A 24,037-nucleotide genomic window follows, 5' to 3' on the forward strand; every position below is an offset into this window, starting at 1 on the left:
AGATCTTAAATTAAACCCAGGAGACTAAGAGTATGAGTTTTACACTGAGGGGAACTGGATGTGAATCCCAGGTCGGTGCTTACCAGTACATGCCCCTGGGTGAATTCCTCCACAAGCTGGGTTATCAGCTTCTTCTACTGCAGCATGGGAATGAAGATATGAACCTTGTAGGGCAGAGGTGTCTAAATTTTCTCAAGACCCAGAGACCTCATTGTCTAAATTGTTTCTCGGAGCCCCTAGGCCAGAAGAAGCATCCCACAGTTCCCTTCTTAAATAGTTAGGTCCAAACAACTTAATACATATTTACATCCATACAGTTTAGCAGAATTTTGAAAAAAACATATGAGAGGAAACATTTTTTAAATTTAACATTAACCATAAATACCTGCCAATGGCATGTACCTGTTGAGCACTACATAATTTCTTGAACCTTGGAACCAGATTTGCTTTTTCACATTGATTTTTTCCACCAATCTTGGTTTTAATCACAGCCACCACTGAAAGCCAAGCTTTGTGAAGATATGACACATAGCACAATCTAACATTGAAACTGTGATCTACCTCAAGCTACTAGTTTGCATGGTGTCTAACAGGCGTATTTCCCTCAGAAAATTTAAAATCTGGCATAGCACTTTTGGGAGTTTTCTGTGGTGCCCTGAGGGTACCTCACATCACCTAGGTACGATGATTTTAGAGATCCTATCGTTTGATTTTAGAGGTCAGAATGTGGGTACATCTATAAAGAACTTGACTTTGGACATGTTCATAAAATGCTACCCACTGCTGTTCTTCTGCTCTATGGATTTTCTCGATAAGCAAGAAAAAAATATGTTTTTTCCTCCCAGGGAAATAAATGCTGCCAACACCTCATCATTTGATTTGGATGCCCAATGAAATGCTGCTAGTATGCAATACTATGAGGATTAAATATGTGCCCCCAAGAACAGTTAGGTTAGGAAGACCTAACCTAAGCACATACGAAGCAATAGTAAACAACTCACCATTGCTAAAGTATAAAGTAGTACAGGATTTCAAAGGAGTGGACAGTGAAAGTGGTGTGGGAGAAGGAAGGGCTTGAGATGGCCCTTGACCATGGAACAGCATTTAGATAATGCGGGAGAGAGGGGCTCTCCCAAATAAGGGAACTTGGCAGTCATGAGGCTGGGGGTTTCCGCCAGCCTCTGTGAAAGTGTTCAGACCCGTCCCCCTTCCTTATCCTTAGCACCTCCTCTAACTTCGTGAAGACCAGAGAGCAGCACATAGACGCTATTTTGGACTTGGCCCATCTGTGCTGACATCAATTCCATGAACACCCTTTAAGTATTTCTACATGAAATTTCTCTGATAGGAATATAAGCCAACTTTTGACGACACTAATATGAGACATACTCATTTGGACCAGGGTCCTAAGAGGAACTCTGGGAGAAAGTGCTGCATGAGCTGGGCCTTCAGGAAAGAGAAGGCAGATGACTTAAAATATCTAGTCACATAAAATATATACTCACTAGCACAAAAAAAAAGCAGCTTCGTTTCTTGATTTTAATTTCTGCTTCTGCCGATGGCAGAAAGTAGTTTTGCAAATTCATGGTAATCCAGTGACTTTCAGATTTAAACCAATAATTCAATTTTATATACACCCAGCCCTCTTTAACCTTCCCCTCCCCACCAGCCCCGTACCAAAATGGCACCCTTGCTTCAGACCAGAGCCTCACCTTTTCTGGTCTTCCATGTGGGCCTCTACCCTTGCAGCACCCGCTTCCAGGTATAACCTTATCTTGCCCGCAATCCAGATATAACTTACTTTATTTCCAACAGGCATCTCCCTTCCTGTTCTAAGTGTTCTTTTTATCCTTTGCTCTAGGTATAATTCATCCTGTGCCTCCCCCCTCCCCGACCCATCCCACTATAACTCATCTTGTAACCCCTCCAATTGAAATTCATCTTGGCTGGTCTATCTTTATGACTCTTCTTTGATGCGGATTGTCTTTTTTTATTTTAATCTGTTATATGAGGTATAACTGACATATCATAAAATTTGCTAGTTTCAAATACACAATTGAATGAGATTTGACAAGGACATACAGTCTTATAACCATCATCACAATCGTTATATATATAGTGCTGTCTAATAGAAATAAAATGTGAACCACATAACACAATTTAAAATTTTCCAGTCCCCACATTTTAAAAAGTACGAGAAACAGATAAAATTGATTTCAATAACATGTTTTCTTTAACTTATCGTATTCAAATATTGTCATGTTGACATGTAATCAGTATGGAAATATATTAATGAGGTATTTTGTGTCTGTTTTCACATTAATTCTTTGAAATGTACTGTATATTTTACACAAGATACCGCAATTCAGACTAAATCTTCGTCAGAAACACTGATTTGTATTTAGAGTTTAAAAAATTCACAGTTGAAAAAGTAAATTGGCCAACTTACTCCAGACATAAAGTTTCCCATTACAACTTTTAATTTCATCTATACTTGATTTAATTTAAATTATGTATAATTAAAAATCCAGCCCCTGAAGTCATGATGTGCCATATGTCAAGTGTTCAGTAGCCATATGTGGCTAGGGGGTACCATATTGGACAGCATAGAGAAAATCTCCATCACCCCAAAAAGTTATCTCTGCTCTTTTGATATGAGTCCCCTCCTACCATCTGGCACTAGCAACCAATGATCTGCCATTTGTCACTATAGTTTTGCCTTTTCTAAAATGCCACACAAATGGATTCATACAGCTTAGAGCCTTTTGTTTCTGACTTCTTTCACTTACTACGTTGACTTTGAGATGTAGGTATGTTGCGTTTGCAGAAGTTAGTTTCTTTTAATTGCTGAATAATGTTACAATGTGTAGATGTGCTACAGCATTCTCCAGTTGGTGGACATTAGGGTTGTTCCAGTTTGGGGCTATTATGAATAAAGTACAAGTATTCGTGTAGATATATGTTTTTATTTCTCCTGAATAAATATCTAGGGGTAGATAGAATGATGTGTGTTTAACTTTATAGGAAACTACTAAATATTTTCCAAAGTGCCATTTTGCATTCCTACCAGGTGTATATGAGAGTTCCAGTTTCTCTGCATCCTCACTGTCACTTGATAGAGTTACTCTTAGCAATTCTTGTAGATATGCAGTGCTTTTCTTTATGGTTTTAGTTTGCACATCCCTAATGACTAGTAATGTTGAACACCTTTTCACATGCTTACTTGTCATTCGTATATTTTCTTCAGTAAAGTATTTTCAACTATTTTGCCCCCCTTTTATCATTAAGTTGTACAAGTTGTTTTAAACAGGTTAGATTCAAGTTCTTTATCAAATATGTTTAGTTTATATTTTCCTTCAATCTTTACTCAGGTGTGACTTTTTTATGTTTCCTGGTGTTAATGTTATTATTTGCTGCTGCTGGCGGTGGTCCTGCAGTGACCTCCAACCCACACACTCACTCATTGTGACTCCTGGCCCCTTTGGGTCCACCAACGTGTCCTTAATCATTTCTGCTTTTCTTTCAGGGAGCTGTAGGAACTTCCAGCAGTCTTTTTCATCCTATGCTGAGGTTGCAGGACTCCGAGCAGATAGATGTACTTAGCCAGCCTACATGAACAGTTGTTGCAACTGTCACTCAGGCCCCATATTGGTTAGTTATGAAGTTTCTTCACCTCTAAGAAGGTTATGAGCTCTCTGGGCTATACTTTAGAATTTGAGGGACAACTTCCTGTTGCTGCTGTGAGATTTCCTCCAATCTATAATTTCTATCACTCATCTACCTATCCCAGAACGAGGCTTGATGAGCCTTGTCAGGGTCTCAAGGGCTATCCAATTTGAAGACTTGCCCTTCTCATCTTCCGGCTTCCTGACACTTGCTCAGACTTTGCTCTTCTTTCATAATAATGGTCTTATGCAATCAACCTGCATTCTTCCTTTTTTTTTCTTCCTCATAGAATGAAAGCCAAGCCTTCAATCGTCCAAGCATTGGTGCTCAGTATTTAAAGCCAAGCTTTTGATCTTCAAAAGTCCTTTTTATTCTTTGCTCAGGCACTAGACTCTAAGATTACTATCCCTGCCGTTAAGTTATAAAAATATAGTTAGAAACTAAGAAACAAAGAATACAACACTGTGGTCTTTCTGTTTCTGCCTTCATCCTGAGTTGAGTGCACAGAGAGAGCTATCTGTTCTGCCTGAATGATAGGTTTGAGGAAGATAGGTGAGAGAGAGTTACCTCTTAATTCTACAAAACATTATCCTACTGTAGTTGGCTAAGTAGTCTCTAGGAGGGATAGTACCTGCAGAGACAAGAATATCGCTAATAACTCAGAGACAGAAAAGTCAGAGCGTATTTGGAAAATGACAATAAAAATGGTTATATTGATCATGATACTGGCAGAATCTACCATTTATTGTGAGTGTACTATATGCCAACTCTGGCTCATGCATTTTGCATCTATTATTCCTATAAGGCTGATGATATTATCCCCATTTTGCTATTGAGGAAACTGAAGAATCCAATGCAACTTTAACTTTCCTGAGGTCAAAAGTTATTAGCATCTCCAGGATTTACACTCCAGGTCAACCTGATTTTAAAGCATATATTCTTAAGCATTACGACAGTGGTTCTCAGACTATTTGAGGCCCCTCTACTGTCTTAAAAGTTATTCAGATTAAAGACACACACAGAATAAAAGGAATGGGATGGGAAGAGATATTGCCTTGAGGGACCAAGAGGGTATTGCGTTGAATTAAATGAGTCATATAGAGGAAGACAAATACCACATGATTTCATGCACATATGGAATCTAAAGAATAAAATAAACAACAACAACAACAAAAGTGGAAATAAACTCATAGATACAGAGAATATTTTGAGAGCTACTACATGGGGGGGAGGGGGAAACGGCGAAAAAAGACAAAGGGATTAAGAGGTTCAAATGGTAGTTGCAGAATAGACGTGGGAGATGTAGAGTATAACATGGGGAATATGGTTTAAAATGTTGTAATAAATATATAAGGGGAAGAGGGGAACCAGATTTAATGGGGTGACTGCTTTGTAAGTTATGTGGATCTCTGATCACTAGGCTATACAACTGAAACTGGTACATTATTGTATGCCGATTATAATTGAAAAATCTCATTGAATTGTACAATGTAAATACGAGCAACTAATTGTCTATTATATTTCAATAAGATAGGAAAAAAATATTGAGGACCCAAAGAGCTTAATTTATGTAGGTAATATCTATTTACATTTTCCTTATTAGAAATTAAAACAGATTTTAGAAACATCTATTCATCTTAAAATCCATTATATATTAACATCAGTAACATACTTTTATGAAAAATTACTATACTTTCCCCAAATATTAGTAAGAAGAATAGCAATGCTTTATATATTGTTTTTTATTTCATATTTTTTATACATCTCTTTTATGCCTGTCTCAATAGAAGACAGCCGGATTCTCACATACGCTTCTGTATTCAGTCTGTTGTGATATCAAACCTTAAATAGCCTCTGGAAAACACTGTACACTCATGAGAGAATGAGTGAAAAAGGCAAGTAAAATCATAGTATTATAAAAATGGTTTTGATCTGTGGTGCCCTTAAAGGGGCTTCTGGGATCCCTAGAGATGACTAGACCACAATTCGAGAATTGCTGCATTAGGATAACTACACATATTTTTGATTCCAATGTAGTAAAAATCTACTATGCATAGAGAAGTGGGTTGGAAGTGTAGAGCAGAACCAGAATCACGAAAGGGTAAATACCAAGTTTAGATGTTTAGATGTTGTTCTGAAGGCACTGAGAAACCATAGATGGCTTTTAGCTTGATCAGAGCTTTGTGTGGGGGAAATTTGTCAATGAAATAGGTAGGATGGATTGGCAAGAGTAAAGAAATGACAACCAATAAGAATCCTATGAAGAAGCAGTGTACTATATAATAGTGTATTTGGAGCCAGACCTCTTAGGATTCTGTGGACAATAAATGCGTTAATTTACATAAAATGCGTAAGAACAAAGCCTGCTCCCTAGTAAGCACTGTGTTCGGAGTACTTATACTAGCTGTTGTAGCAGTAGTGCGATTGCTATTATTATTTATATAAAATGGGCACTAATAAAAGCCAGAACTTGGCAGAATTGAGAGACATTTTGCAATGAAGGTCATGGGATATTGCTGCTGACTGGATGTGGGGGTGAGGAAATTAAAAAACGTAAAGATAGTGGTGATATTCTGCCGTTTGACTAATGTAGAGACCGGGAAGTATTTTGACAGAATCGATTCTCAATAAATACCTGAAAGTGTCAGGAGAGAGGGGGAGAATGGGAAGAAAGTGGACCCTTGAGGGTCAAGAGAGATGATGTCTGAGTCTCTCAGTTTTGAGATGCTTGTAGAACACGTATGTGATGAAGTCCTCACACATCGATATGTGTCCCTATCATGCTGTAAGCTCTTCAGAGGATTTTCATCATTCTAATTTCTTACAGTAACCAACAGGCCTAACATGTTATCGTTCTAATTGCCTTTCCAATTTCATCTTGGGCCATCCTCCCTTTCCATTACTTTGGCCTAGTATTTTAGTTCCTCAATCCTTCCGAACTATTTCCCATTTAGGGATATCCGCTCTATTATTCCCTTTCTTGTGATGGACCACCCATCACACCAATCCTTCACATAGCTGGATCTTTTGAATCAGCTGAAATGTTACCTGCTTGAGAGCCCTTCCCTGATCATTCTATCCAAATAAGCCTCCCTCCCCCTTGCATTCTTTTCTCTCACCAAATTCTGTTCATTATCTTCATAGATAGAACTTTTCATGATAACAGAGACTTTGTAGTTCATTCATCATTATTGACATAGTGCCTAGGGAAGGTCCTCAGATATAGTCCGTTTTTGCTTGATGAGTCAACAAATGGGAACCAGAAGACAGGTCAAAATAGAGAGCATTAAAACAGAAGAGACTCTCTACTTTGGTTTGAATTTGTGTGTATATTCTAAGTGAGTGCCAGTAAGTCAGCTGTCTTAAATGGGAGCTTCTTGGTCATTTTCGACTTTGAAATTGTGTGTGCCTCAATTTATAATATCTCCATTATATTTACCCACGTTTTTAACAGGAACACTAATTTTTAAAAGTTGCCAAGGTAGCGACAGTGACGTAATGAGTCCCCGTAAAGAATGATGCTCTCTGCTTCCACACTGCAGCTTCTTCCCCTTGTATGCTAATCTGCCTTTGTGTGTTCAGAGAACCAGTAATATAGTCTGGAAGAATAGCAGATCGCTCAGGTACATTTTGTGACTCGGCCACTTATTCATTGAGTTGACCCTATTAGAAGTTCTCATCGGTGAATGGTGGAAATAATACTTCACTTAAAGGAATGTTATTTTCAGTAAAGTATCTAGGGAAAGAATGGTATAGGTCAATAGATTTTAGGTTCCCCAGCCATTTAGTCACTTAACTAATAGTATAGAATTTTTATTTGAGAATCATTCTCTCTTGGAAACTTGAAGTTGTTGCTTGATTGATTTTTAGGGAACAGTGTTGCTAAAGAAAAAATTCCAACCTCAGTCTGAATGTCATGGCCATATAGATGGGCTGTGTTTTCTTCAAGGAAACCTTTAGGATCTTCTCTTAATCCTTGGTGTTCTGAAAATTCACCATGATTATGTAGATACCTAATGGATCTACAGATACACAGATACCTAATGAATCTTTGCAATCTTGAAGATTCATGTTCTTCAACTAGGAGAAATTCTCTTCAAGTATTTCTTTAATAATATTTTTCTTTTTGATTTCCTAATCAGTAGAGAACTTTCTGGTACATCTATTAGTTGGCTATAAAGATTCATAGACTAATTTATTAATTTTGTTATCTCTATTTATCTTTTTGTCCTACTTTTTTCTTCAGCTTTATTGAGGTATGATTGACAAAAATCTTGTTTTTAAGGTATATGATGTGATGCTTTTATATATACATTGTGAAATGATTACCACAAACTAATTATCAAACTAATGAACACATTTTCCACTTCACACAGCCACCTTATTTATGTTGAGAACATTTAAAGTCTACTCTTTTAGCAAATTTCAAGTATGTAATACATAATTATTAACTACTATAGCCACCATGCCATACAATAGGTCTTCAGAACATATTCATCTTATAATTGAAAATGTTTACCTGTTGCACAATCTCTTTTATCTCTCTCTCTCTTTTTTTTTTTTTTTTTTCAGTTTTTGGTAACCACTATTCTATATTTTGTTATTATGAGTTTGACTTTTTTTTTTTAACTCCATATATGAGATCATACAATAGTTATCTTTCTGTGTCTGGCTTATTTTACTTAGCCCTATAGGTTTATCCATGTTGTTGCAAATGGAAAGATTTCCTTCTTTTATAAGGCTGAACAATATTCTTTTATATATACACAGGAAAAGCGTAGGTCCTTTATTCATTCATCCATTGGCAGTCACTAGGTTGACACAATGAACATGGGAGTGCAAAATCTCTTGGAAATAGTGATTTTTATTTCCTTTGGATATATACCCAGAAATAGAATTTCTGGATCATTTGGTAGTTCTACTTTTAATTTTTTGAGGAAGCTTTATACTGTTTTCCATAATGGCTGCGCCAAATTACATTTTCACCAACAGTGTACAGGGGTTTCCTTTTCTCCACATCCTCACCAGCACCTGTTATCTTTTGGCTTTTGATAAAAGTCTTACTAACAGGTATGAGATGACATATCATTGTGGTTTAATTTACATCTACCTATTGAGTAGTAATGTCAATATGTTTATATATCTGTGAGCCATTTTTGTATCTTCTTTAGGAAAAAAAGGTTTATTCAGGTTCTTTGCTCATTTCTAATTGATCTGTTTGTTATTTTGCTGTTGAGTGGCCTGGGTTCCATATATATTTTGGATATTATCCACTTATCAGATATAGTTGCGAATACTGTCTCCCATTTTTATAGGCTGCCTTTTTGTTTCCATTGTTTTTTAGCTGTATAGAGACATTTTAGTTTGTTGTAGTCCTTGTTCGTTTTTGTTTTTGTTGCCTGTGCTTTTGTGTCATATCCAAAGAGTCATTGTCAAGATCAATGTTAAGGAGCTTTTCTCTTATGTTTTCTTCTAGGAGTTTTATGGTTTCAGGTCTTACTTTTAGGCCTTTGATCCATTTTGAGTTGATTTTTGTATATGGTGTAAGACAAGGGCCCAGTTTCATTCCCTTGCATGTGAATATTCAGTTTTCACAGTTTCATTTATCAGAGATACTGGTCTTTGCCCCAGTGGGTAATTCTTGATGCCTTTGTCAAAAATTAGTTCCTTGTATATGCATGGGTTTATTTCTGGACTCTATTCTTTTCCATTGGCCCATTCCTTTGCCTATATCTTTTAACTTTCTAATGATTTAATAACAAATTAGTCATATTTTTTTAATTTCATGAGTTTTTTCTTATTCTTTACTTCTTTTTCTCCAAGTATCTTTTTCTCAATTTATATACCTATTTTTTAAAAAAATATTTCATGTGCTAATTAGGATTTGTTTATATTTTTATAACTATATTTGTTTCTCTCGTATTTGTTTTTATGTTTGTTTATTTTATTTTTTGTTCTACATGGTAGGTTTTACTCAATCATCTAGATAATCTCACATTGCCCAGTCATATGTGAGAACGAATCAATAGAAAAGTCAAATGAACATCAATAGGGCTTATCGCTGGCTGGTTTCCTAGTAGAATAAGCAAGCAGAGAGATGATCTTGCATTTTGAAATCTTTAAACTGAAGACTCAACTCCCATTCTCATACATTAGTCTACCCCAGACTATTTAAATTTTTCAAAGGGAAGAACCTTCTATTGTATTCTTCAAGTGCGGAGTAGGGAAAGGAGTTAAACAATGGGAATGAAAGGCAGGTAAATAGATTCTTCTCTCTATGAATTTTATTTTAATACCTACTCCATTTTTCAGTCTCTATCTCATGTTATTTTTGATGCTTCTAAGTCCCGGGTCTCTCCAGATTCCTGCAAGGTAGATAAGTGCTCTCTTTGGCTGTCTCACCTCTCCTCTTCATCTGTCATCATCCATCTATCTACTTTTCTTCTCCCAGAAACACATAAAATCTATAGTTTGCTTAATGGCTGTCCTTAAATTCTCTTCATCATTGTAAGGTTGCAACTGCTTTGATCCCATTTTAAAGAGATTTTGAGGGGAAAAAAAAGATGATAAATATATAGTTCGTTCACTGTTACCATTAATTTTCTTTTTCTGCTTGTCCTAAATCAAAGAGGATTGTTATCTTCTTACAAGGCAAAGCCAGCCTCTCGTAGCTGGTCTACTTCTATATTCTGGAAATTTGTTTTAAAGTAGAAAAGTTATCTTCTTAATTTGAGCCCCCGCTTTTCCCCAGTTCTACCAAGTTCCTCTGCTTTCAGACATTGACAAATCCTTCATATGCCTTTTAATCCTAGAATATTCAGTTTTATTTAATGTGTAGGTGTAGTATGTTCTGAGTAATAGGAAAGTGAATCACCAAAAAACACAGCAGTGGATTTAAAATTTTTTTCAACAACAAAAAGTCCAAGGATTTTTTTAGTTTCATAAGTCTCACTATCAAAGGACACTTCAAAATGAATAAATTTTTTGAGAGAAAAAGCATTCTTGTGACTGTTTAGGTGTTCTTTTTGAAGGATTATAGGAATTATAGCTTTGTTCTTTTGACAAATATTTAGTATGTATTTACTGAGTAAAAGACCTTGAACAGAACTTTCATGGGAAAAGGTAAATGGAACCATTATGAAGTAGTTGGTTAAATGTCAAATAAAACAGTTTAAACCCAGATCTGCCCATTCTACTTGCTTTAAGTTAGTTAACATCTCTGAGTCTCAGTTGCCTCAGTGATAAGTGGTACTATAATCCTTCCCTTATGGGGTAATCATAAGAGGTAGAAGTAATTTGTACATATAAAAAATAAGCATAATGCCCAGCAGTTGGTAAGTACCATCAAATGGTAGCTGATTTGATTATGGAGTAAACAGCCTTTATAATGTCATTGCTTTCCATCTTCTCAAAAACATAGGGGAAAAAGCATTTCTTTGCAGATACTGCAAAGGCTGTCCTAGACGTAGCTGTCTTTAGTGTCTCTCAGTGTGTCTGCCTTTGTTTAAGCTCATTCTATGTTGCTCAGCCCTGAGAGTATTAGGAAACCGAGCCAGGCCATCACCTAGTCAATATGATGTAGCCCAATGAATTGACAAACAGTAATGACTCCTCAGGATTGTTTGTTTTGCCATTTTAATAATTACTTATTGAAGAATCGCTGATTAATTCATGACATGACAAGTTTTGACATCTCCCAATTATGTGCACATTATGAAATCCATGAGTTTAACACTGTTGTCCTTTCCTGTGGCAGAAATAGAGTTTGCAACTTCTCATTTGCCTAATAGGGTGAGTCCAGGAGCTGGGCAGAATGTTCTTTTGACAATATTCACATTCATTTCAAGGGAAGCATGTTACAAGGTAGTGTGGAAATATGCAAATGTTGCTACATTTGTAGAATTAATTTATTTACTTAAACCATACTGGTTAACAACTGCTTATTATAAACTGGGCAAAGAAAATCAGTTCTAGTCTTTCATGTAACAAACTACTATTACTTGTCGAGCCCTACTGTATATACAGTCTGAAACAAACCAACAAACTGCTGATGAGACTGAGTTTTTAATCCATGCATCCATTTAGCGAACTTTTATTTTGTGTGTCAGGCACTGTATTAGGCACTGGGAATCTGATGGCGATGTGAGACATCACTTTGTCCAGCGTCTCCACACAAAAAGACACTCCCCACTCATTAGTATTCACTTAGCCATCTTGGTCATCAGGCTGACTGTGATGGTATGGCAGTACTTGTATTCAAGTCACCTTGTTTTACTTAACAATGGCACCAAAGTGCATGAGTAGCAATGCTGAAGATTCAGATATGCCAACAAGAAGTTCTTCCTTTAAGTAAAAAGGTATGTGCGTATAGGAAAAAATATACTGTATATAATGTTCAGTTTCAGGCATAGAAACATATTCCCTGTGGGTAAAGGAAATTATTGTATAAGGTCCAGAGGTGAAGGAATGCTTGGCAATGTGGGAGATCCTGAAAGGCTCATTTTAGCTTTCAGTTTAGGTCCTGGTTTTAGCATTTATCTCTGCTGTCAAGTTTTGAGATTTTGAACAACACCTAAAAAAGGTTAGTACTAAGCATATGGTAGGCAAGTAGTAAATGTTTAATGTTGAATGAATAGATTCCTTTATTAGGAACCCACTGACACGAACAGTTTTCATACTCCCTTATAATGATACCATGTATTTGAGTTAGCTTAAAAAAGGGGAGGGGGGAAAGAAGCAGATCCGCCAAAACAATTCAAAGATGAAAACTGGAAAAGTAAATAAATCTATCATTCATGTGGACAACAATAGAGCATATAATGACAGAATGCAGCCCCTCCTACCAACAGCTAACATTGCTTGGGTCGGTATACTATGCCATGTACTATTTATATATAAAAATGTTTTATATATATATTAACTCATTTAATGTTTACATCAACCCTATGGAGTAGATACTATTATTATCAGTACTTTGCAAATGAAATTGAAGCACAGAGTGATTTAAAAAGTTGCCCAAAATTGTACTGCTAGGGAATATGAGCCAAGATTCGAACTCAAGTAGTTTGGCTCTCAAAAGTCACGCCTTTAGCCATTTGACTAGTACACTTTACTGACCCATCTTAGCAAGGCGGCTCACATCTGGCCTGTACCATTACTATTAAGTGCTATGTAGGTTAGAGCTATTCTTATCCTCCATATAAAAATATACATGGGAGGTGGTGACACTATAATTTTAAGCTTGCATTCAGTTTTGTATATTTCTTTGATCCCAGGTGTTCTCCCCCCAAACCCCCACCCCCCACTTCCATTACCTGTCCATGAATTAGACACAGTGAGCAGCATTTGGAAGCAGGAAATACTCTTAAACTATGTTTGTTTTTTGTTTTTTGTTTTTTTTTTCCCTAGGGAGAGAGTCCTAAACCTTAATTGAATTCTCAAAAGGATCTGTGACCCTAAAATATTAAAGTCACTACTCAGGGCCTATGCTAATTTTCAGATATGAATTCATAAACTTTGGTTATCATACTTTTTTCACCCTTGTAGTGCTGTGAGATGCCAAATGGAAATTACAGAGGTCTCTATTTGAGGGATGTTTAATATAATTATTTTTACTCTACATTTATTCCATTAATATTTATTGAGTTTTAAAATATATACAGCCTTGCTGACAAGTTCAAGGTCTATCTAGCTCTTGAATTCTGACCTCTGTACCTTATCTCACTAGTATAGTAACCTCCAGAGTGGCAACCTTGCTTGCCATAGTACTTTGAACTTGTCAGAATGTTTTCCCACATAACAGGCTCAGTTTACCGTATGATATGTCCTATAGCTTCCAACGGTGTCTGTACTTAAAAGTTTCCTCTCAAAGAAGGAGACAGTGACAGAACATGGCATTGCAAGGAGAGGAGGATTTCTGCTGTTTCTCGACGATCACAAATGCTTTCTTTCCAGACTCCAAGGTTGTGGGTCAGGAGGGTTGATGTAGCTACTCCCATAGCTCTAGCTGGCCCACCTCAGGGCAGGAAAAGCAGAGATGAGGGAGATGAAGATGCACTCTGTTCCTTCAGTCTTGTCTAGGGTTGGCCCCCATGACTTTTGAAAATGAGTAGTCATTTCTCCCCTTGACACTGGCCTTGAAATGCCAGGAAGGTAAGTTATTGGACTTAATTGTCCAGTAACTTTCTATTTACCGTCTTAAGAAAAAGTCATGTTTTAAAATTTTTAATTGTCCAGTAACTTTTTATTTACTCTCTTAAGAAAAAGTTGAGGAGACTCGTTGCAAGGAGCAGTCTGAGCATTGGAGCCAGGACACCAGGGTTTGTGCTCTGGGTCTGTCAACAAATCAACAGGGGATCCAGGCAACTCAGTTGTTTTCCCTCGGCTTCAGTTTCCTCATCAGCAAAAAGATGGGCTAGACCTCATGATCTCTATGCCACCTTTTAATTTGAACCTTGATGGATGTGTGTTAGCCAGACTACACAGTTTAAGGGCAGAGTTCCCAAGACTGTCCTTCTGATACCTCCAAAATTGGGGGCTTTCAAAACTACCCTCAATTTCAATAATTCTCAAGGACTCACAGAACTCACAGAAAGCTATTATACTCGTGGTTATAATTTATCACAGGGAAAGGATACTGATTTAAGTTAGCCAAAAGAAGAAATGCATATGGCAGAGTCTTAAATCACAGTTTTCATTGTCCTGAGGACATATTACTCTCCTGGCATTGATGTGTGATAGTATGTATAGAGTATTGCTAACCAGGGAAGCTCATCCAAGCCTGGTATTCAGTTTTTTTTTGTTTTGTTTTGTTTTTGTTTTTGTTTTTTGGAGTTCCATCACAAAGGCAGGATTGATTGCACTTAGTCTCCAGATCAGCTGATACCATGTGACCCCATTCCCCCACCCTAAATCACATGGTCTTTCTGGTGTGGCCAGCCCTGACTCCAAACAAAGATACTGCTATCAGGTATGACATAGATTGCCATCCAGAAGCCTGGGACAAAGGCCAGACTTCATTTTGGGCAAGACCAACTTCTTTGCTATACAAGCATCCTAGGTTTATTGTCAGTTGATAGTCCCTCCTGATTCATCTTCATTATTAAGCAAACACATATACACTCTTTTATTTTTTCAAAAGATACATCAGAGTAACCAATATGTGCCAGGCACTGTTCTAGGATTTAGAGCAGAGAACAAGGAAATTCCTGTCCCCCTGGAAACTCTGTTCTCCTGGCATAACAACCAAAACCAAGTAAATATATACTGTCAGGTAGCTATGCAGAGATAAGGAGCGCTGGGAGGAAGAACTGCTATTTTATTTATATAGAGTGGGCAAGGAAGACAGCTCAGAAAAGTCAATACTGAAGCGGACATCCGAATGAGGTGAAGCACTGAGCTTTGCTGCTGTCTGAAGGAAGGCCCTCAGGACAGAGGGAACAGCACACGCAGAGGTCCTGGGATGGGAGTGCTCTTCCTGGCAAGTTTGACAAACTATAAGGATGCCACTATGTCTATGTAAGAGGTGGGAGGAGGGGGGTTTAGATGAGTTGGGGGTGCTACAGGTGAGAAGTGGGGAAAAAAATAAGGACAGAGCTATAGCAAGAGCCAAATCTTTTCTGCATTTTAAGAAAGTTTTACTCTGAATGTGTAGGAAGCCAATAAAAGGCTTTGAGCAGAAAAGTGACGTGAAATGATTTGCATTTAAAAGGACCATTTTGCCTGCTGCATAGAAACCATTCTGCTCTGGGGGGAGGAGGGATCATGCACTGATGAGAGTCTATTGCAACAATCATGGGGAGAGATGAGATGGTAGCTGGAGCATGGTAGGTGGGTAGTAGCGAAGATGGTGAGGAATAGTTGGATTCTGGATGTATTTTGAAGTTACAGCTGGCAAGATTTGCTGATGGACTGGAAGGATGTGGAGAATGAGAGAGGAATCAAGGAACAGGAACCAAGGAGCAGGTATGGTGGGGGTGGCATTAAGGACTGAGGTACTTTGTAGATAGATGACCAGTGACATGTCAGATCCGCTGTCTATGATGTTAATTTGAGAGGTCGGGAGAGGTTCGTGCTCAAAATTCAAGTATGGGTTTTGTCCTCATGTGAGTGGAAGCCATGAGACTGGATGAAGTTACTTTGGATGGGACTGCGGATAGAAAAGCCTGAGACCTTTGACCTCTAGGGTGCTGTACATTTAAAGGTCAAAGCAATGGGGAGGAGCCAGGGAAGGAGCCTGGGAAGGAGCATGCATTGAGGTAGCAGGAGAATCAAGAGAGAGCGGGGCCCGGGAATCAGTAAAGAAGGGAGTGCTCAGCTGCATGCACAAAACTGTCCACATGTGCGCAGGAAAGGCAGTGGTGTTACGTAATTCAACAAGTCCTCAGAAATTAACCCATTGATCACATGACCGCAAAATTCAACTCTCTAATCCAATCTAAAAGAATACAAATCATGCTCAGCCAGATTCTTCTAACTGTATCTTTAAATTTTTCTACCTTTAGTGGTTGTAATAGCGTCCAGACGCCCAGAAGTGAAAAAAAATTTTTTTTGTTTTTTTTTGGCCATGACATCTGGCCGCTTGGCTTCTTCTCCTACCTAGAATTGAACCATGGGCATTGGACTAAACAGTTGGCCCAGTAGGGTGCTAACTGTGACAGCGACTGAATTACAGCTTTCTCACTATCTGTTATGTATTGTCATATGGTATCTTAGCACTTTTAGAATTTTGGTCATTTTTTTAATTCTATATATCCAGCTTACTAGTTTTAGGGGGAACTGCAGACTGAGTTCAAGTTTATTATTACGTATGAGATACTATGTATGGTGGTATGTATGTATTTTCATATTCAGTTTGTATGACGTTAAATTATTATGAGGTTCATCAGATTAACATTGCTTAGTCTGGTTTTAGCATTACAATCTAGTTCAAGTCCTTAGTAGAAAGAAATTTCTCTTTGAAAGAATACGATAAACTCATCTGGTAAATAAAATAACACTTTTTGAAATAGTTCCTCTGTGCCATAGCTATTAGGCACATGTGGTTATTGAGCCCTGTACATGTGGTTAGTTTCAAGAGGTGCTGTAAACAAAGACGACATAAAAAAAAAAGAAGTAAAATATATCATCCATAATTTTATATTGATTATATGTTGAAATTATAATATTTTTGATATATTGGATTAAATAAAATATTTTATTTTCAAAAAATTTAAAAATATTGTTTAAAATAGTAAAAGTAATTTCATCTGTTTCTTTTTATCTGTTATTGTGGCAACTTGAAAAATTTACAGGTGTGGCTCGTAATTGTATTCTATGCATTCAGTAGCATAAACGTTTATATCAGTGTTTCCCAATTTCCTGGTGTGAAGAAAATGACTTTTGATCTTTTCAATGCAAGGTTTTATCCTAAAACGTATACCAAGACATTTTTAAAAAACTTAACATTTTTTTACTACAGAAATCATACATGTTCTAAATTTTCTTTGACAAAAATATGAAAAAAAGAAAAGCCATGCATAACCACTGCAAAGTTTTTATATATTCTTTCTGGCATGCACATTTTTTTTATTAAAAAATGAGATCAGTCTAGTATATGCTGTTTTATGACTATTTAACAATGTAACATGAACATCAATCCTTGTCTTTAAATGCCTTTAAATTTTCTATAAGCTACTATACCCGAAACATATATTGTACTCTCAGAAGTAACTGTGGTTTACAATAGACGTGATTTTTTAAATCTTTAATAACAGCTTTATTGAGATACTATACCATGAAAATTCATCCTTTTTACATATACAGTTCAGTGGTTTTTAGTACATTCAGGGCTGCACAGCTATTGCCATTATCTAATTTTAGAACATTTTCATCACTCTGAAAAGAAATCCCAAACTCATTAGCAGTCACTCCCATTCATCCTACCCCAGCCCCTAGCAACCACTAATCTATTTTATGTCTCTATGGATTTGCCCACTGTGAACATTTCACAAAGATGAAATCGCACAATATATGGTGCTCTGTGACTGGCTTCTTTCACTTAGTATAATGTTTTTAAGGCTCATCCATGTTGTAGCATGTGTCAGTACTTTATTACTTTTTATAGCTGAATAATACTTGATATAACAATGATACGATATACAATGAATATGTTAATGTTTGTGTGTATCATATCATACAATGGATATATTACATTTTGTTTACCCATGTATCAGATGATGGATATTTGGGTTATTTCCACTTTGGGGCTATTAGGAATAATACTGCTGTGACTATCCGTTTACAAGTTTTGGTGTGAATATGTGTTTTCAGTTCTCTTGGGTATACACCTAGAAGTGAAATTGCTGTTGTGGCTAACTCCATTACATGATCCCACAAGTAGTGTGTGAGGGTTCCAATGTTGCTACATGCTCGCCAACACAATAGTAGTGGTTTTCAACTAAGAGAAGATTCGTTCCTAAGAGAGACAAATCAGAATCTAGTGGTGGACGGTTTGGAAAAAGACCTCCAAAGATTGTGTTGTGACCTCAACACACACACACACACACACACACACACACACAAATGAGGGTGGGGGAATGAGAGCACGTGAGCACCAGGCTCCTATTTGGTTGACTTTGGATATATTGTTTATCTCTATTAACCTTAGTAATATGGAGATAATAATTATACCTTGGAAGAGCTGTTGTTAGAATTAAATGAAATATTGCTAGTAAAATCTTTTACACAGTGCCTAGTACTTAATAGATATTCAACAAGTATTAGCTACTAATATATCAAAGGCTCAATAATTTTCTATTATACAAACACACCATAATTTGCCTAGCTAGTTCTATTGTTGGACATTTGGGTTTGTTTCCAGATTTTCACGATTATTAATAGTGCTCTGAGAAATAACCTTATAGCTAAATTTTTGCCCGCATCCATGATTGTCTTCTTAGAATGAATTCTGTAAAGTGTCACTGTTTGGTGTATTTTAAAGCAATTTGAAAAACATTTCCCAATACACAGTCCTGTTGAAATTATTCTGAAATTTTACTTTGAGAAATATAATCAGGTACTAGACAATATTGCTAAACTAGTTTTATAAATCCTCACCTTGTGCCTGACAGATATCATGCAAATTAAGACTGACTTGGGCAGGACAGCCTAAATTTAATTCTAAAATCATTAAAAGGGAAAAAAAGTATAGGTGGATAATTTCTCCTACACCATCTGATTTGGACTCTTGAATTTTTTGTACCTTTTCTTTCACTGCATCAAGGTGATAACTATACAAGAAGGAGAGCTGTCTGTGAACTCAGGCACAGTGGATATTTTGTTTTACATTTAGGCAAGTTGAAGGCAAAAGTAAGGTGACCGTGGAGCGTGAACAGTAGAAAAGAATGATTTGCCGAGAGTGGGCATGCACCTAATACTCCTCATGTTGTCACACCTAGGAGCCTTATAGGGACAATTATGTACAGGTCTACCGTTGCAATTTCATATCCAGCCTGGAAGAGATCAAAAAAGGGCATCAGGTTTCCTCTGATGGCCATGGGGAAGCTTCAATGGCAAAGGTAGGACTTTACAAATTATTTAACATTATGGCCAAAGTTTGGTTGGATGGTGGAACCACTCTGGAATTTGACACAGCCTGGGAGACTTAGTGTCAAGACATTCAAAAGAGCTTCGTACAGATAACAAGGATGAGTAAGAAGACGTATCACCAAGTAATGTGTTTGGACTGGTGTGTTAATAAACATTTAACAATCAGCTTTCAAAAAAGTCCTAAAAAAAGTCCTGATTTATATAGGTTCTTTATTTTCATTTTCATGTTATAACTCTCCCACTGTGGCAAATTCAGATTTAAGCTACCAACGCGACCTCACTCAAAGCAGAACAGGAAAAGAGATGTGTACAATCATCACAGTTGGTTCTCAACAGCCAGCACATATCAGCTCCAGCACACCACCGTGGTGTGCTCTACGTGGATAGTAGAAGGAACATTTTACTTGGTGAAATCCATTAAAAGTCCAGAGTCTAAAACTAATACAGTATCTTAAGGGCGAGATGTTTTCTTTTCTTTTCCTAGTCTAAGTGCCATGTTAAAGGGTCACTTGTGAGGTATTACATGTTGCAACATGCACAAGAAGGAATTGGAAACCTTGCTAAAAATTCAAGAGGTCATCCTCTGGGCAGTTAGCACATAAACCACCTCAGAAATAGTTGTGCATTTGGTGCTTAGTGATCCGAGAGAGGGATTCTTCGACAGAGAAACATGATTAGTTAGTTCTGCACACACAAAGTGCAAAAATCCTGAGAAGATCATCCTAATTCCTCCCATTTGCACAGGATTTGGTTGCTTACAAAGGGATTTTTGCAAGATGGTAAAATTTCATACATCCAGTTTTTAGCTGCTTGTTAAGACAAACTGGTAGGCAGTGCAACTCAAGTTTCTGGGTCATTTTTGTTCACATGAGTGATGGACTTGCAGTGCCTCCCCATTTCCCTGCAGATGGAGGCCCCAATGGGACAGTACTAGGATGGAAACCGACATTTAGTTGAGGCTTGGCTATGAGCCAAGCCTGCGCTAAGCACTTTCCTTACATTGTCCCTGAAGCCACTCAACAAGCCTATGAAGTAATTCCTATTATTTTCTTCCATTTTGCAAAGACAGAGGCTCAGAGATGTTAAATTACTTGCCAAAGGTCATGAAATTCATAAATGCCTGAGCTGGGACACAAACCAGGACTGTCTGACACTTAAAGCCTATATTAAGAATCTCCAGACTGGCTTAGGTCAAAGGTTTTAATAAAATTGTAGATATTTAATGTGCTAATTGGACAGGATGACCTAAAAGGTTCCAGGGTAGGCAGTACTAGCCTAACTTGGGTAAAGGTATATGGGAGTGTTGGGGGAAGGGGACCATGCCAAGGGTGATAAAAAAAGAATGTGTCCACATGCTGTCATGCTCAATTGTGTAACTTAAGAAGGCTGCGTGTTTGTAATTGGCCTTTTCTGTGTAAAGCACAAGCCTGAATTAGGTCAGCCTTTCAGTATCTCCTGCAGCCCCCTTTGTAGCCTGGGGCCTCCTTTACATAAACTATAAATTAGACACTAAGTTCCATGATGGCAGAGACTGACCAAACATCTTACGCATTGATGTTGCTGAATCTCTAGTCCTGTCCTGGTGACTGCTGACATAGTAGGTGCTTAAATATTTGTTCACTATTGATGATGGTGATAACAGTAAATACTCAATAAGTAAAAGCAGTGTATTCTTTCCAAGCATTATCTCTTTTAATCCTCACAATAACTCCATGAAATAGATAACTGTTATCCTAATTTATAGATTTAAAAAAAAAATGGCTCAAGGAGATCTTGTGACTTGCTCACATACACAGTAATCAATGGCAAAAAAAAATCTGTTTTGCCTGATATCACAGCCTTGGCACTTAACAATACGCTATAGTAACATATAGCCTTTGTTATTGATTTATAAATGCATTTGTTGTATTTCTAAGAAAGTACATGTTATTAAAATCAGGTCATGTAATTTAAGTTCTGTGAAAGAATGAACTCTTTTAACTGTCTTCCCAGCATGTAGAACAATTCATGACATATATTAAGTTCAGTAAATATTTTTGGTGTCTATGCATATAAGAATGGGTAGGAACAATTTTTTCAATAGGAATAGGAGTTACAAGCTAAAAAATTACTGGCTCACAACAGGTTTTGTTGGTGTGTGTGTGTATGTGTGTGTGTGTGTTGCTAGCTATTTAATAAAGGTAGAGCTATTGAATCTAAATCTCACTGAAAAAGTTCAGTAATTTACTCATTCGTTCAAGAAATATTTATCTTCATTCAATAAATATAATTGCACATCTAACAAGTGCTAGAAACTTAATATCAGAGATGCATTGGAAATGATTGACGATAATAGGTAAACAGCAATTGCAAAATGCCACGTGCCATGAAGAAGTGACAGAAAATATCAGAGGAAGGGACCTCAGTGTGCTCAGGGAATTCCTCAATGAAGTACAAACAGTTCAGCTAAGATACTGAAGAATGCCAGGAACACGTGGAAGGGGCACAGGAATGACATGTGCAAATGCCAAGAGCTTTAGCAAAGAACCGGACATGTTGGAGGACTAGAAGGAAGGTCAGCAAGTCTTCTCAGTCCCCTCGCCACCGCTGGATTGGGCAGGGCTTCTTTCATTTCGTTCCCTCTCTTACTACACGCCATCATATTAAAGCACCAAGCCAACAGCTTTATTTTTCTTGGTTTTAAGCAGAGGGCCTAGTTTCCTGTTGCCCACAGTAGAAAAGACTGGTCCACAAAATAAAAACAACTTTGAAATCTACTTAATCCAGAAATTGCGTCTAAGGGGGAAAAGTACGTGTACCATTGAATAAATGTGGGAGGAATTTTTCAGGAAACACGAAAGGGAAAATTTACTCCTGCCATTGGTTACAGTGGAAAATTCCTCAAGCACAGCCTGGCCAATGAGCCTAGGCCTACCAGAGTCATCACGCAGCTCTGTTCCAATCTAGCTCACATTCCAGGAAGATAAGCGGGAGAATTTCCCAAATACTATTTATTTCAAGGTCTCCTGTCACAACTAAGTTCATTTCAGCTGAAAGCAAGATGTCTACTCACCACTTTCAGATTAATTTAGTGACTTTCCCCCTCCGCCCTCTCTCCTCATTCCCCATGATGTTGATCTGCAAGAGAAGCTAGACTGAGTAACTACAGATGAGCTGACCACGGGAACCTCATTGACAGATACAGCTCATCATGTGAAAGAACCAGCTTGGCAACAGGTGCCGAAGTGAATTAAATCAACTTGCACCAATCTTCATCTGTTACTGGAATTTTATATATGAATTTTGAACAAACGGTCAAACAAGCATGTCAGACTTAACTAACAGATGAGAATAACGTGGAATCTGTTGTAAGCTGACCTTCAAAAAATTATACCAAAGAGGAATCCTACTCTCTTCTTGCAGAGACATGCCAGTCACATTCCGAAGATGGGGACAATGCCATTTTCCACCTACTAGAAGCATCTATCCTTCATGGAAATCTAGTGGCAATTCCCAGCCTCAGTTAAGGACTTTTTTCCCATCTTTTTGAACTTCAAATACATTCTAAATTGTGTTAGCCGAAGCATTGTATGTATATAATTAACTCACAGGTCCCTCTGGGCTCATCTAGCTAAACTTGTGGAGCTTAACTGAGCAAGACATTTGCTGATCTCTCCCTGCGGTGACACCCACTGAAATGAATCCCTTCTACAAGAGGAAAGTGGGGCAATTTCTTTTCCAAACCGACTTCCTAGTGACTTGGTTTGCTTCATAAATGATTTTGGCTGTTTCATAACTGAATGATCTACTTTTCTTTCAAATATGGAATTTGAAATTTGGGGAGAGTAGAGAAATTGATATTTTCTCCTAGTTGAAGTAGGAAGACAGGCCTCTTTTTTGTGTTCATTGGATGTTGGAAACTTCCTGTGGGTAGCAGTGGCTCTCAGCTGGCACAGGGCTTTCAGGTACCTTCCAAGTTGACAGCAAATGTAAGGGGGTCCTGCAAGTGTCCTGTCTTCACAAGCAAAACCTACAAGAGGGCCTGCAGCAATTCGTCCAGAACAAAGTGCAAAGGGCTAGGGGAAGGTGGACTTGTTCAGAACTGACTGCGGTTAACTAGATTCACAACTCAGCCTTCTGCTTCCCTCTGCCTGTGTAGACATAGACGCCTACAATTAGAAGATATTTATGACTATGAATGAAGTCAGATGCGATCGCAAAGAAGTTCTGGCCCCTGTTTCCCCTTCCGTTCCCAGCACAGAGGGCTTAAACTAGGCGCTGGCCCCTCTCCTTCCGGTTCTCTCCTCTCTTTCTGAGGCTTGCAACCCCAGGCCTGGCCCTTTAACTTCATCAAGGGACTGCATGCATCATATAAGGGGGGGCAAAAGAGACCTGGATGTAGGTTTCCTGCCTGCCCAAGGGAATCCACTTCTCTTTGCTGTCCTGAAGCGCAGGTGTCGGGAAAAAGGCAGCGAGCTAGCGGCTTGTGGGTGCTAGAGTAAACGCCGCCCTTAGCTGCGCGGCTCAAGAGGTGGGAGCTTGCGAGTGTGCATCTATGCTTTTCACGTGGGTCTGCAAGCTCGTTGCCTGCCGCCCAGGTGCCGGTTCGCGGCTGCGTGCGCCCCACTGCAGCAGAGAGCAGCCGCAGCCTCTGCCTCGGCCACCACCGCTGCTGGGGAAGAGTCCTGGGGCTGCTGACGCGGTTGGGAGGAGCCTCGCCTTTAATGCACCAGCCGCCTCCAGCCTCCTGCAGCAGCAGCAGCAGCAGCAGCTGCGAGTGCGCGCGTGTGGGTGTGAGGGTGAG

At 38.1% G+C, this 24,037-nt stretch overlaps 1 protein-coding gene across 6 annotated transcripts in view; it reads left to right on the forward strand.

Moving 5' to 3' along the window:
- PPP2R2B (protein phosphatase 2 regulatory subunit Bbeta) overlaps window positions 1–24,037 on the forward strand; it is a 383,796-nt gene that overhangs the window by 116,018 nt on the left and 243,741 nt on the right. The window contains exon 1 of one of the 6 annotated variants that reach the window (XM_016126551.2): window positions 23,672–24,032. The exons of the other annotated variants lie outside the window; for them this stretch is intronic. The gene's annotated coding sequence lies outside the window, so the exon portion shown is untranslated. Of the gene's footprint in view, window positions 1–23,671; window positions 24,033–24,037 lie in introns of those variants that run through there. 6 annotated transcript variants of the gene reach the window in all.

Source organism: Rousettus aegyptiacus, unplaced genomic scaffold (genome assembly GCF_014176215.1).
Source record: "Rousettus aegyptiacus isolate mRouAeg1 unplaced genomic scaffold, mRouAeg1.p scaffold_m13_p_7, whole genome shotgun sequence".
NCBI lineage: Eukaryota > Metazoa > Chordata > Mammalia > Chiroptera > Pteropodidae > Rousettus > Rousettus aegyptiacus.